This window comes from Grus americana, chromosome 24 (genome assembly GCF_028858705.1).
Source record: "Grus americana isolate bGruAme1 chromosome 24, bGruAme1.mat, whole genome shotgun sequence".
Taxonomy (NCBI): domain Eukaryota; kingdom Metazoa; phylum Chordata; class Aves; order Gruiformes; family Gruidae; genus Grus; species Grus americana.
In genome coordinates, this window is record NC_072875.1 from 4,846,357 (window position 1) to 4,861,506 (window position 15,150).

The following is a 15,150-nucleotide window of genomic DNA, read 5'->3' on the forward strand; positions in this document are numbered from 1 at the left end:
ACTGATTACTCAGAGAGAAGTGGGACAGATAGCAAGAAATTCTGATGCACTGTTTTAATGGGGATGTATATCCACGTTTCAATCAGGCTGTTCCTAATACGACTGAAAACAAAAGTAGAAGCAGAGTAGAAGAAAAATTCTTAAACTGTTTATATACATTCACAGTGTTTTCTTTCTGTAAAATTGCAGCATCTGCTAGAGAAATGAGACTAATAAAAGCCAGAAAGACACAAACAAGCTTAGAAAATGCAAGCCCTTCTACATCCCCCCATAAATTTCAAGTCCCTTTTAAACTTCCCTTTTATATAAGTCCACCCTTGAGTATGTTTCACTTATCTTCATGTTTTTAAGATTTGCGGTTATGCACATGTTTAAGGGGAATACTTGAAGTATTTGTTGAAAAAGCAGTAGTAAAAAACCAAATAAACAGTCTCCTCGTTGCAATCCCTACACAGGTCCAGCTGGAAGACAGCAAACCTGATAGCATCTTCCATGTTATCAAGAGGCACGCTTGGAAAAGTCCAGTAAATTTTTTTCTCCCTCCAAAGCTTTTTCATTTCCACATCTTCCACTAGTGCTGAAAGATGTGATGTATTCTTCAGAAATTCCACTGCCTTAAAGCTACTTTTGCCCGGGTTTGAATATAACAGTTTGTTCTGTGTTATTTCTTCCTTCTTCCACCACAGATCAGATTTTCAACAAAGCAATGCCATTTCTGATGTAATTTCTTCATCCTCACCGATTACTGTTTCAAAAGTTTGTTATTCCTGGATAGAACTAGAATGACTTTGAAAGATGTTACTCTAGATTTTACTAGAGAGCAATTTTTCCAGCCTAGTAGTTTCCATCTCCTAGTAGGGTAAAGAGAAACCTAGCACCTTGAAGGCTGCAGGTGGAAAGTTAGGAGAGATTTGCAAGTGCTAGTTGCTAGAGACCCTCAGCCCTTGAAACACTAAAATCTATTTACAACATAAAAAGAGAAGAAAACAAACAAACAGTCACAAACAGATGGGACAAACAGAAGAAAAGGGAAGTGTAAATTGATTTGGCCAGAACAATGTTGGAAGATGTCTACAAGTACTTAATAGAGTTAAACGTTTAAAAAAGAAAATAATTTCCCTGTAAGTTCAGACACCGAGGTGGTAAATAGCACCGTATGTCATACCATATGTCAGTCAGCAAACAACCTTAACAAATCATCTTTCGAAAAGCATTCTCTAAAGCTACATGCTATCCGTATTTCCCCACACAAACAGGAACTATCTTACTTTAAGCAGTGATGCAAGAAAATTCAGGCGCTGTTCAAACATTAATCCTTTCAAACATCAGACAAAATCAGCCCACAACGCATGAGTTCAGTGGCTAGAAGGTGTCAACATGTTCTGCAAAGAAACTAGTGCCATTGACACATGCAGAGCTAAGACCGCACAGTTACTGAACCCACATGCTACCCCCACGTAAAAACAAAGGGGTTTGGGTTTTTTTGCCACTGTCTTAAGTGACAAGAACAACCTGAGTTCTTAGGAGTTATTGGTTTGTTAGACTTGCTGAATTCAGACCTTCCAAATGAACTAAAAAAATCCGTGCGTGCGTTTTACAAGGTCTGTTGTTCCAAAAGGAAGGGTTAGCCTTTGAATACCACATAGGTAGTTGGATATATAATATGCAGCGTTTGGGAAGAGAACAAGTTGGCTATGATGATATTTTGGAACATTAAATGTAACAGCAACATCTCTCAAAAACCTCCTTACACTATTACCATCTAGCCCCTCATACAGCACTCAGTCTAGCAACTTGCTGGCAAATTTGAGGCAAGGAATAGAAGCCTTAAGAGCTAATACTTTGACTCACCTACACATGCCTATGCATTAACATGTCAAATACCTCCTCCTGAATTTCTAAACGTCCTTATGGGCAGGTAAACTATCAGTAATGCTCAATGCTAGTCAGGAATGAGATTTTACTTTCTTTTAAGAAGATTCCATAAGTCTCTCCACTCTCAAAGAAGTTTGCTGTGATGCAGCATGAAGAATGCCTTCCAGGAAGGGTGGGGGGAAGACCTTTGTCAGGGTACGCAGGAGCACTGCATGCCTGTGCACACACTTAGGCCCAGAAATGAATCCCAGGCATAAAAAAAACCCAAAACACCAGTGTGTCACTGTCATCTCTCTGAAGCTGCTATATTTGTAAAAATAGCTTAAAAACTTATGTTATTTTTGACTAGAAGCATTTTTGCAGTGTATGCTTCAGAGGCATCAGATCTGAAAGCCAGTCCCGTTGGATTTCACGTATCTGTTATCAGACACAGATGGTCCAGAATCATGTGTTTATTCCATTACAGATATCTTTCCTTATTGTCACAGTAGCTGAGAAACTACAACCCACAAATTATTTTCTGACTCCTTTGTTGATGTCCAATTTAGCGCTCTGACCACTTGAATAGCTGCCAGAAACCCTGTAACACATTTCATAGAAGGAAGACCTATAGAAGATTTTACGCTTCATGCATTGTATAGATTATGGGACTTCAGTTTCCTAACTTAGAAATTTTCCACCCTCTATCAAATCAAGATTTGCTGCTCTCACATATCAAAAATGCCAGAGAACTGAACACCTAACCCCAAACAGGAAAACACATTATTTGCAAAATTTTGCTAATAAAAATCTCTACAGTATTTAGAAAGTAAGACTAGACTAGATAGTCTGAAAACTTTTAACAGCCTTCCCAGATGGACATTTTATTCACATTTTGTATTCAAAACAAATCATAGTATTCATATTTACCCTTGAGTCAGCCGCATTTCTAACAAATCAAAAAAAGACATTTAAATCACTTCACAGATTCCTCCTCAGAATGCATGTACCAAATAATTAGAAGCTCTTGAACCACAGCAGGGAATGCTGAAAAGACCTTCACCCAAACAAAGCTGGAAGCATCATGCTGTCAGCAAGTTTTTCTGAGATGACAAGGTCACCAGGTTAAGTATAACAGGGTTTTCTGGCATTAGCTGTAGGATTCTGCTGACTTAGCTGTTCATACTGAAGAATTCTTCAAACCTGTTTAACGAGTTGTCAACTTTCTACTTTGCAAGCTAGTTCCACGTTCATTCCTCATGCAAATTAGCGCAATCTCCAGCAGAAACTACAATGCCTTATGCCAAAGCTGGAGTTTGTTATAAAAACACCACTCAGGGGCTACTCATTATTTTGAAGCATCCCAGTTCATGAGTTTATGAAGAGTGTTAAACATTTTGAGCTTGGATCTGCTACATCGGCATCTAACACAGACATGAATACTCTAATGTATCTATGCATTTCTCATGCTAACCAGCACTGAGTCCCTTATCTTCGGCAGTAACAAGCTCACAGAGTTTTATTTATCAATTATTGTTTGAGAGAAAAATGCATGTTTAACAAAGCTTTGCTGTTCTCCAGACTCTGGTCACATGGGGTTATTTACAGAGAACACCACCTTTAGATTATAATTCCTGTGGAACCATTTCTCCAGATAAATTGAACAGTCTCGGTTTTACTTTCCTGTTCTTATTTTATTCTCCAAATGTAGGCTACAGGTTTTCAAACAGGAATGTACTTCCTAAATCTGTTTTAGAATGCAAATCAACAACTACCTAGGAAAAACCTAGAAAAAAAATCAAGCATCAACATTAATTCCTCCTCTTCTCCTTATTTTAAACCTTATAAAGAATTAGGAAGATTAGAGAAGGCAGATCGAGAGACACTTTCTATTTATCATGTGTCCTATAGACTCTAAAGCCGTATATCCTTTTATTTGTCACTCCTGTAATAGAAAAGTTGTGACCCAGGTTTTCCGAAGTGCAGTTTTGCATACCTGCTCCCACACGCCACTCTCAGCACACACACACAAACCTTTAGCACTTTGCGCCTACAGGAATATTCAAAAGGGAAATTCCAACATGCATATGCATAAGTTAACACTCCAATGGAAATCCAAAACTACACAAAGAATTTAGAACTAGACTTCTTTATGTATTCAAATTTTTGGAAGTTTTAACACAACACAGCCTGAAGAACTAGCCAAAGCACCCAGTGCCAGGAATTTCTGAGCAACTATCCCAGCAATCACTGACAATATGGCCCTTCGCAAATCCTCCAACATCTCCATGTTAAGGAGCTCCTTGTCCAAAAGGGTAAGGAGTACTTTTTATTCTCTCAAAGGACTATTATGAAGATTAATTAAGGTCTGAGCACTGCTTTGAAGATCAAAACTGCTATGCTGTTATTTATTATTAAAGAACAACAAAGTGCATTCTTCTTGTCTATAATTCAACTTCATAGAGAAAACAGTGAGAGAGCACATGTGCTCGAGTGCATAAATAAATTCTCCTTGCCCCAACAAGCTGTGATTTGCATAACTGCATTTTCAGTCACCAAAACCCCATCAGTAGATCTATATTCATCCCTTTGAAATATTTTAAAGGCCTTAAGGAATATAACCAATATAGTTTCTCTTCTGATTCTTTTCCAGGATAAGCTTTTCCTATCAGATATGTCTGCCTCAGTTCAGCAATACCTTTTATCCTATAAGGAGCCCTAGGATTCCTCACATGCTAACATCAGAGATATTCTAAAGTGCTTTGCTAAAGCAAAAATTCAATACCTATTACGGATGCTTCCAGTCAAAAACAGAAGAGGGGGTGACAGCATAGGGTCGTGGCTAATTTTTAGGGCGTGAAAAAAACATAAAAATCACAATTATTTTGGAGCTGTTTTCTTCACAGGCTTTCCCACCAGAAAATTACTAATCCACACACCAAGTATTTCACAAAAATACCCACTTCTGAAATCTACGTAGACATACTACGTTGCACAGTGTATGGCTCATTTTCATTCCCTTCAAATGCACACATGCATAAAACTTCTAAATTGTTTACTAGAAACGCTACCATATTTCAATTACATTTGTATTCTTAAAACATGCAATCATCTGTATTTTGGCAGCATCTCCACAAAAAACCAAAAGGTGAGTAGTATTAACAAAAATTTTAAAAAATAAATTAAAAATCCAGATTAACTACTCTCAAGCCTTGTCACCACAACTATGTTTTCCTGATCTTATTCAAACAGCTACAACAGGAGATCAAGTTCTCCAGCATCCCAGCACTGGGGTGTAACAGTGCAAATATTTAAGGAAAACAAGAATACAAGCTGTTGGACCTAGAGGTAGGGAGCACTGAAAACTGATGTAACCTGGACAGCTACTACTACCCTTACACTTTCAAGAAATCACTAACAAAGGGTCCAGTATCTGCAGGATGCTGAGCGTCTCTCCAGTGTGTCAGCCAACATCACCTCTTCACAGGAAATACTTAAATTTTATTGGATTACATTTTGGCTCTATTCCCATTACCTTAGTTTGCACTCATAAGATTCTTAAAATCTGCAGCACATTCTTATTAAAAACACAGATACCAGATTGTGAACTTCTGTACTTTTTAGACTGCTTTCAGGAGAAAGTTGTGTTATATTTAGCAGCCATATGGCATCCCTCCTCCACACACATGTTTTCTAGCAATAAGAACTGACAAATTAAATTTTCTAAAACACTGATCTATATGTTTTCATTCCCAATTTTAATCTTAGAAGTTAACCACGGTTTAATTTTTAAACTTGGCAGTTGACAAACAGGAAATGCCAGGGGTACCTATGGTGAACAATGAATTCGAGAAACAGTTTTCTTGTAATCTAGGTGAAAATGTTCAGAAAGTTACTAAGTTGTGTTCTAGACAGCTAAATTCTCCTTAAATTAATACAATATGGCTACATAACTAAATAGCCAAGGATGTATTGGCTTCCTTATGCAATTTGCAATTGCTCTGCATATGATGACAAAATAATAGGTAAAGAATACTCTCTGTAGTGGAATCTTTCAAAAATGATAGGTTACTTTTGTATTTCAAGCTGCTGTACATCTTAACAGAGGAGGAAGCAAAAAGCACAGTGACGACCAACTAGTACATCATAAGGAACTTCAGAGATACAAGGGCAACCATCACGCAGTTTTCCCATGCTCCTGGGAACCAGGTTTCCATACTGCCTGGAAGACAGAAAGGTGAATTTACCTATAACATAGCCTAATTCTATAGAAACTTCAGCCAAAGGTTGAGAAAGAGAACAACAGTTTTAAGAAGCATGGGAAGACATTTGAGATATGCTGTCATCTGGGACAGCTGAAAAGGCAGGCTGAACATTCAACATAAAAATCTACACAAACTTCACCCTGACTGCCGCCCCATCATGCACACACCCCTTAGGAAAAAGAAAAGAGACTGAAGACTCCTAACTCTTCCAAAGAAGAAATGGATTGTTTTGCCCTCTAGCAGTGAGAAGAATCACTGCTTGAAATACTTATCTGTCAACTAAATCATGCCTGATTGCTGCTCCTTTCTGGTTATCCAGAGCTTTTCCAATTTTTTTTCTGGGGACCAGGGACCCCGAGAACACCCCTAGCGATGCTCTCACAGGCCAAGGTGGCTGCAGCCACCTGAACGCTGCTACCCTGCAAACCAACACAGAGAGTACCCTCGCAGGTTGCAGGGCAGATCCAGTTCAATTCCCGAGAGACTACGCGGGGCAACCCCAGCCTTTCCCTTCTGTCTGAACAATTCCAGAGCAGCAGAGAGTATTTCTTCAGCAAGAGGAAGAGGGACAGACGTGAACATTACATGCATGCCTGAGCACACTTATAAGCTGCATGTACAGGCTGAGAAATATAAATGATCAACGGTGTTTTTTCCAGCTGGTGTGTTATGTTCATTACTCAAAGAAAAATAATAAACAGGCGATACTGTGGTTTCTCTCCCTCTGCACAAAGCAATTTAGAGAATATGTTCTTTCAGTACGGTATCTTTAAGCCTTGTAAAATTCATGAAGGTGAATGATATAGCACAAATCGCTGCCTGAAGCAGAACCTTCATGCTGGACAACCCACTGGAGACTGTAACCCTCAACATGCCAGTCAACACATTTTGCAGAGAAGTAGTAATTTCTTCAGAACACTGATTATTTCCTCCTGTCTGCTTTGAGGAGACAGCTATCACAGAATGAAAAATAATTGTGAAATTAGAATAAATAATTGTGAGATTAAAACAACACCAGGAAGCAAGGGAAACAAACTGCTTCATAGGCCAGAATTATTTGCACAGAACATCCGAGGGTGCAAAATGTTTAAGGATGCAAGCAATCATTAAGATTTCTTAAAAAAAAAAAAGCACACAATCATTTGTTTAAAGCTCGCCTCAGTGAAAAAATGCGATAGAATAACCATTCCTGCATACTTGATTATCAAATCAGAGCTTGGTAGGAAGAACAAGTAAGAAAATCTTCCAATTAACTAACTTTTTTTTTTTTTTTTAATGTGGTTGTTGAACATTACTGTAGATAGACATAGGGAAAAGCAGATCTCTGGTCTTCCGGCAGTTTTTCCCCATTCTTGAACAATTCCTCCTTCAGCAGCACAGCCACAAAGGTTCAAAGGTCCCACAGCCTTTGTTCTCAGTTACAGAGTAGTTACAAACAAACTTTTGTTCCTGTTTCTTCAATGAAATAAGCTGCAGCAGTTACCAATGATTGAACTTCACATCTGAAGCTTGCCTTGTGCATCATTCAACTGAATTCAGTTGAATGACCCTGGAATCTCATTTACACTTCAAGAATAAATTATCAGAACTTTTTCTGAAATAAAAATCAACTGCTATTTACTGAATCAACCCCCAGCAAACCTATTACACTTCTGCATATACATAGAAGTGAGGAAGGATCGACGCACATTGGTTTACTGATTGTATCAAAGAAACTTTTTTGTTTAGTTGAACATAATACTTACAGCTATTGCTCATTCACTTGTGAGTTTTATAATAGAATTCTACACGTTTTACATTTCAGTGCAAAAGCATTAGCAATTTTAAAAACAACACGCATACACACACACACACAGAGGAAACAAACAATGATACCCAAACAGCAATTTCTATTGTTTATATTCGAGCCAGAATATAAGGGATGAGATCATAAGGGCAAGCTATGGAAAGCAGCTACTGAAATACATTCACATTCCACGAAAAGCTGATAGGGAAACAGTTGATTAGATCTGTAAAGATTCTATCAGATTATATCAGCTGCTATGTAAATTTGGGGGGAAAAAACAAGCAAGGTGCATTATTGAGCAGGGTAACAGGTTTTTTGAATTAAAATAAATGTTTAAAAAATTTTAAGTTACCCTTTTAAAAGACTGATTGTTCCTAGCAGGTGGAAGCTGACTTTCTAGCGATGCTTCTTGTAAAACACACAACACAAAAGACATCAAAGCTGCCTTTTTTTTTTTTTTTTTAATAAATTGTGCCTTCAAGCTAGAGCATATAGACTGGCTATTATGAAATCTAATGAAGACATTCATGAATCATAACAAGGAATAAAAGGGTAAATCCCAGCAAATATTCAAAGGCTTTTGCACCAAATCACAGTTACGCTCAAACAGGGGTTGTCCAGACACATTCTTCTTCATAATAGCCGCACTTATGCCCCCAGTGAAGTCAGTAAGAATATATACAAATTGTAACATTTAGATTTGGAAAATTGCTTCTTTTTACACTGGCAACATAAAAACATCAAACGGCTTTCAAAACACCAAGCACCATAACTTTTCCTCCAGAACGCTCACATGCACCTTGAGCATTCTGAATATTGAGACCAAATAAAAAATCACCTCCCAATTGCCAGGAAACAGTGTTACTGAAATTAAAAAAAAAAACCAAACAAAAAACCCCAACCAAACAAAAAAAAAAAAAACCCACACAACTTTAACATTTTAACAGACACTTGTTTAGTTGGTGATAAATATAACTCATATAACAAAATACACAGAAGATTAAACATGGTTTTCTTGAAGAAGCAAGAATCTTCAAGCCACTTATAAGATCCTAACACCTTGCCATCAAAGTTATTTTTAGCAAAACTGATTACCTCAATCTGCCAGTAAGTGATGACAAAGCTTTTAGAATACCACCTTTCATCCTTGTATCTTAAAAGCAACTTACCAGTAGTAATTCAATCACTGTTATCCTTCTCTACAACTGGATTCTGGGGCCATGGCTGCAGGACCACTACTATATCCAGGTACTGCTGAATCACCCACTGACACAAGTTTGAATCACAGCATATGATGTCACACGAGCAAACTTTTGCTGTAAAAAATTTTCACCTGCTTTATGTCTTTATGCTTTCTGTGAGGTTGAAAAGCTGGCGTAAGACCAAATTAAAAGTCACACAGGATTGACAACTTGTTCATCTGGCATAAAGCCTCCCTAAAAGTAAGCAAACACCCACAAGATAAATTTGAAATATCACAATAAGTTTATCCAAAAACAGTGCTTTGCCTCATGTGACCCTTATGTTATGGATTCACTATCAGGAGATCCAAGGCCATAACTCAGGCTGCGGCTGACCAGTTGGCCCTCCATCCAACAAAAAACCTCAGGGATACCTAAGCATTTCATCTTACCCTGAAATCCATAGAAAGCCAGGCTCCAAACTTCTTGTAGTCCTGGTTTAATAAATTAATGGCGGAAATGGGAGAAACTCCACTTTCTCTGATTCCTAAAGTCATAATGGATACATGAAATCAATGTTTTCCACTCACAAACATTAAAGGCTGAGATGCGGACAGGCAAAAGCATTGGGCACAGCAGGAAAGGAATGGAGGGGCAGCAACTGCAGCTTCTACATCAGCAAAAGCAGTTGAGATGACAAGAGGATGAACGATTCATTGATCAGAAGTTTATGCTCAACTATCGCTTCAACTAGTGACTTGAAACCACATCAGCAGGACATGCTCAAGATGTTGCAACTTAGCTACAGAAGCAAGACTGAAAGAAAATACAGGTTCTTAAAACAATGATTTTAAAAAGTGGAGATTTGGGGGGATTTTATTTTCTTAACTACCAGTTAAAAGACAGGAGCTTCTGAGCCATACTCTTATCTGCTACAAAATTCATAGATGACACTCTGAACTCCACACCTACACATATGTAACCAAGCACAGAGCAAAAGAACAAACAGTGAATAGTAACAGTTAAATGAAAATATCATCTAAATATATTCAAATTGTTAGTATGATGATAGTTAATATTCCGTGTTTAATCAAAAAGCAAGACAATAACATAAGGAAGCATATACATGGCACATTTACCAAACTGATTACAATAAACCTGGTAGCATTGGTTTATCAGCTTAAACAATCAGCAGCTAATTAACTGTGCTTTGAACAACTAGGTAATAAAGTTTCTTCCAAGGGAAAATCAGATTGGAAAAGTCAACATCAGCTTAAACACGATTAACTTCCTGTCCCACTGCTGGTAAAGCAAATCCAATTTACTAAATAGTTTAAAGGGCAGTTTTTAATTATTCCGCACACTTCCAAAAGAATCTAACACTACATACACATAGATATGGTAAGCTGATCTACTTGAGTGTATATAGACTCCAGCAACACAAAACACCACTTAATAAAACATGCAAAGGCTTCTTCACATGCTTAACAACAGCCCAGCCTGGTCATTTGTATTGCAGAAGCCCCCATGGATGTTAGCTGGAATCGTTACAGGAGGGAAAGCAAATACAGCTGCAGGATCAGTAATATGCAACAAAACACCAACTCAGAGCATTTGTTTCAGACTTTTCCATTACTTCATTACTTCCTATTTCTAAAACAACCTCTAGGAAACAAACATACAGCAAACAAATGAACTCTTCTGAGTAAGATTTACATATTTTACCTGGTTTCAACTGGCACAGACATACCTAGGAACATATGCACGCAGACCACTCAACAATTTATCTATCTAAAGTGTTTTACACAGCACAAATTGATGCAATGCAGAAAAATGGTGTGGGGAAACACAGCAAGTCACCAGCAGAAGGAGGATTCAAATGAGCAGCTCAAAGCCATATCAACGGAGTGACAGCTTTGCTGCCTTCCTACACTTTTTACCCTACACAATAACTAGAAATTGAAAATGTAAGTTTTCCAACTTTAATTGCTCAACACCAAATATAACAATTTGTTTTCTGCTACAACGTGCATTTAAAACAAACAAACCAAACACAAAACAACAAAAAACACAACCACAAAATTAATACTGAAAAGAAACAGTTGCAACCAAACAGGTTCAGATTACTAAATGACTGCTGACCCACAGCTGGACCATTATATCCTCAGGTTATGCAATTCTCCAAATTCTAGTTAGCTGGAAGACTTAATCTGCATAGCAATAACGACTACAAATGGCTTCCCTTTAGTACCCTCAGCATGCACACCCCTTCTCTCACATTGGCTAACAGCGCACAGCCAGCCTGTTCAAAGGATTAGCATAAGAATAGAAATCACTGTGAAAATCCACATGCTCCTACCGGCCAGACTTGCTGACCTGCTTCACCCCAGATACTAAATGGACTTATTTTTCCAAGAAAAACAGGTGTTGACTGTAAAAGTTGATAAACACTTCAATTTCTTTATTTCACATTATGGTATTAGACATCCCCAGGGCAGCTACCAGACCCCAACTTTCACTGTTGTAGGCACAGACATCACACGTGCAAGAATTTGAACTTGAAGGTGAGCATAAGTCTGGTGGAGGAGAATGGGTCTGGCAGGACCTTCCTCAGTTTGGAAATTCCACATTCATCATAAAATCCCCTTGTCAGCCAGCTCTTAGGCTCTGCTGGTACAAAATGCTGCTGCAGTCCACTAAAGGCTGAAACCAGACACGGGAGCTGCAGATCAAGAGCACAGCTGCGAGAGGGAACTGGCCCTGACAGAGGCCACCCATACTTGCAGTCCCAAGAGAGCAATTAGTCCAGGCTTTTGCAAGTAAAATTTACAAATTTACCTATGTCTCTTTATATCTTCTTCCCTTTCTGCCCTTACCCTGGGATCAGCCAAAATGGTATTGAGCCAACAACGGTGAGACAATAGCTCCTGCCATGCTCGCAGCCACTGCAATCAGATAGGAACTACTACACGGATAAGAATATTTTGAGAGGAAGCGCAAATGAAAATAATCCCCCAGTTCATGAAGCGGCCAACATCTTCCTCTTATTTATGGAGAGGACACAAAGGCTGAAGGAACACATTCCAATTTTCTATCCTATACAAACTCTTCTAGCCATAATAAAGTATGAAAAACATAATTTATTTTTTGAAAGATGTATATTGGGTTCCTGAAAAACACACTGGATTTTTCTATAAACATATTACAGCATTTGTGTGGGGTTTTTTTGAAATAGGGGAAGCTGACTGGAATCATCCCCATGATGTGGTTTGACACTTCACACAAAACAATGCGTTCAGACAGCAAAATGACATTTCCTTTTCAGAAGTGCACAAAAGGAACAGAAGCCCAGGGGAAAATGGCCAAAGTAGCACTATTCCCCTTTTTGTTACATTTCCTCCACTCCCTCTGGGGTCTTTGCCCCAGCCAGTAAGTCACCACTGCAATCCTTCCCCCTTAAATTCAATGCCATCAGCACTTCCCTCACTTTGCATTACAGAAAAATAGCCTGGGATACTGATATTTCACAATCCATCAGCAAGTGGCACAAAAACACTGCAACTATACATAAGCTACAAACTATACATAAAATCTACAAAATAAAACAATCCCCCAACGATACTTCTGCTGACCTGCCTCAGATGCTCTTTGTTTCTTCAAAAAACTTTATGAATATACTTTAAACAAACAAAACCCAGGTTAAAACCACAAGCTGAAAGACTGAATAATAATTTGCTACTGGCAATGGACTAATATTTCTGTTCATTATGCATGGTATCAATACCACATTAACACTTCCAGTTCTGTTGTCTCCCCAAATAATAGGTTTTACAAAATGCATATTGCCAGGCTCTGACTCCATTTTTCCCCCCTTTTATCATCTCAATCACTGTATGCCCTCAAAGGAAGAAAATTTTGATTCTTCCAGATGGCTCCAATACGTTCAAACATTATAAAACCATCAGCTATACACGGGTACACACCCCAGTATGGCACGAGCAACCTCCAACAAGTTTCATGAAAACAAATCAGTCCAAGCACAGGAACTCTTTGCTTGCTCTTTTATCATGAACAATATGTAATATTTTACTTACCAGTCAAAATAAATTGCTCACTCAAGGCTAAACTAATTTTGCCATACTGGAATGAAAAAACATCTGTGCAGCGGGAAAGAAATTGCATGGTTCTAAATAAGCACGGGCAAGACATTTGTCCTTATTCTATAGAAAAAGGTATCTATCCTCACGTTCGAACCTCAAACACTTGAAACAGACATTCTTTTGAGAGTCTTGGAAACACACTCAGTCTGTTCCATGTCAAAGAAAAGTGTCTGGTCACCTTTGGATAAAACACTTTAGGGTTATTGGTCTTTCTTGAGACAAAATTGCATATTTTAAGTTTCTACCTTCTTGCCTTTTCATCTATCCCTCTAAATTGCATTCCTACCAATTACAGTATCAACCAACACAACAAACTGGACGCCAATCCCTGTCCAAGCCTCTGTCCAAAGTGCTGTTTTCTGCACTATCTCATGTGGAAAGTACAGAGATGTAACAAAAAATGACTCATTCCCATCACCTTCTTACAATTCAACAACCATCAGTCCAGTCTGGAGCAGCTGTTTGCAATACGAGAGAGATTCTCAGGGGAGAAAGAGATGGGACGCGTAGTTTGCAAAAGGAAAACAGTGATGTACGCAGGTACACGTGTGAGTTTCAAAGATTAATTTACCTTTTTCTCAAGTTGAAGCCATTGCTCAGAGTCCACACCTGTTATGGATATTTCCTTACCAGACCCCACACTGCTATCCTTGGCTCACCTCCCCACTGCAACTTGGTGGAAAAGCTAATCAAGCTCTTCCAGATAAAACCATCTCCACACGTGCACATGCAACACCCATTGGGCGCTCCTCCATGTTGTAGCTTCCTAGTGTACAGACATCGCTCGCAGAGCGCCCTCGGTGACCCAAGCAGACCCACGGACGTTCACTGCACCTGAAAAGGTCTAACAAGGCATTAAAAGGGCCCCATTAAACATACCACAAGGGACAGCCAACACAATGAAGGAGAGGGCCAAGCACAAAGCCGGACAACAGCTGCACAGGGAGCACGATGCTGGTTTTCCCCACGCCTGAAAAAGCACGGGAACGGCTGGCACAAGCTGAAATCCCAGTTATGCCTTCCTTCCCTGAAATTTATTTCTTGGCGATAGGCGAATTTATCCACCTCGAAGACCTTCCCTGAAGGACGGCGACTGCACGCGTGTTACTAATCGCGGGGGAAAAGGGGAGGGGGGGGAGAAAAAGCCACAAAACAAAAAAAAAACCCACCACGAGAGCCACAGCCTCTTTTATTTGTTTATTTCCAGCTCCCCCCTCACGGCCAGGCTGAAAGTCCCCCGAGGCACCGGCCGCGCGTGACCGGCCGCGACCGTTGGCGGTAACGGCCCAAACCGTCAGCGAGGCTGCCGCGCGCGCGCCCCCTCCCCTCGTCCACCCCCAGCGCCGCCTTCACGACTTGCGGGGCGCTATCGCGACACGAATACCGCCCCCCCGCGATCGCCAAACATCCTCTCCCTTCAGTCCTTCCCTTCCCTGCACTCACCTCGCTCCGCCACAGCGGGGGCCGAGCCCAGGCGCCCCTACCGCTGCCTACCAGCCCCGTCCCGCCGCCAACACCGACATGGCCGCCGCAGGTGAGGAGATGACGGGGAAGAAACCGCGAGGAAGGACCTCACCGCCGCTGGGTGAGGTGAGGGGAAACCGCGTCCAGCACACGCCCCCCTCACACACACACTCCCCAGTTCAGAGAAAGGCTCCGGGGCCCATGCGCGTTACCGCCGCTCGCTGGCTCCGCCCTGACGCCGGGGAAGGGCGGGTCGCTGCCGGGGCCGCGGCAGAGGGTGGGCGGCGGTTGGGGTGGTCGCTCGTTAGCGAGCGTTGCGTGTTGTAGCGGGGTCGGAGGATGAGGCGGAGCGGGGGGGGGGGGCGGGGGCTGCGAGGAGGGCGTGTGCAAGCGGAGGGTGGCGGGAAGCCGCGGGGTGCACGCGGCAGGGTGGTCGCGGT

The 15,150-nt window shown here is 40.4% G+C and overlaps 1 protein-coding gene across 5 annotated transcripts in view; it reads right to left on the minus strand.

Annotated features, from left to right (window-relative positions):
* Positions 1-14,922, minus strand: part of ARHGAP32 (Rho GTPase activating protein 32) — a 244,496-nt gene extending 229,574 nt beyond the window's left edge. For all 5 annotated transcript variants that reach the window (XM_054803027.1, XM_054803025.1, XM_054803026.1 and 2 more), the window contains exon 1: positions 14,690-14,922. The gene's annotated coding sequence lies outside the window, so the exon portion shown is untranslated. The remainder of the gene's footprint in view (positions 1-14,689) is intronic.
* Positions 14,923-15,150: the final 228 nt, after the last annotated feature.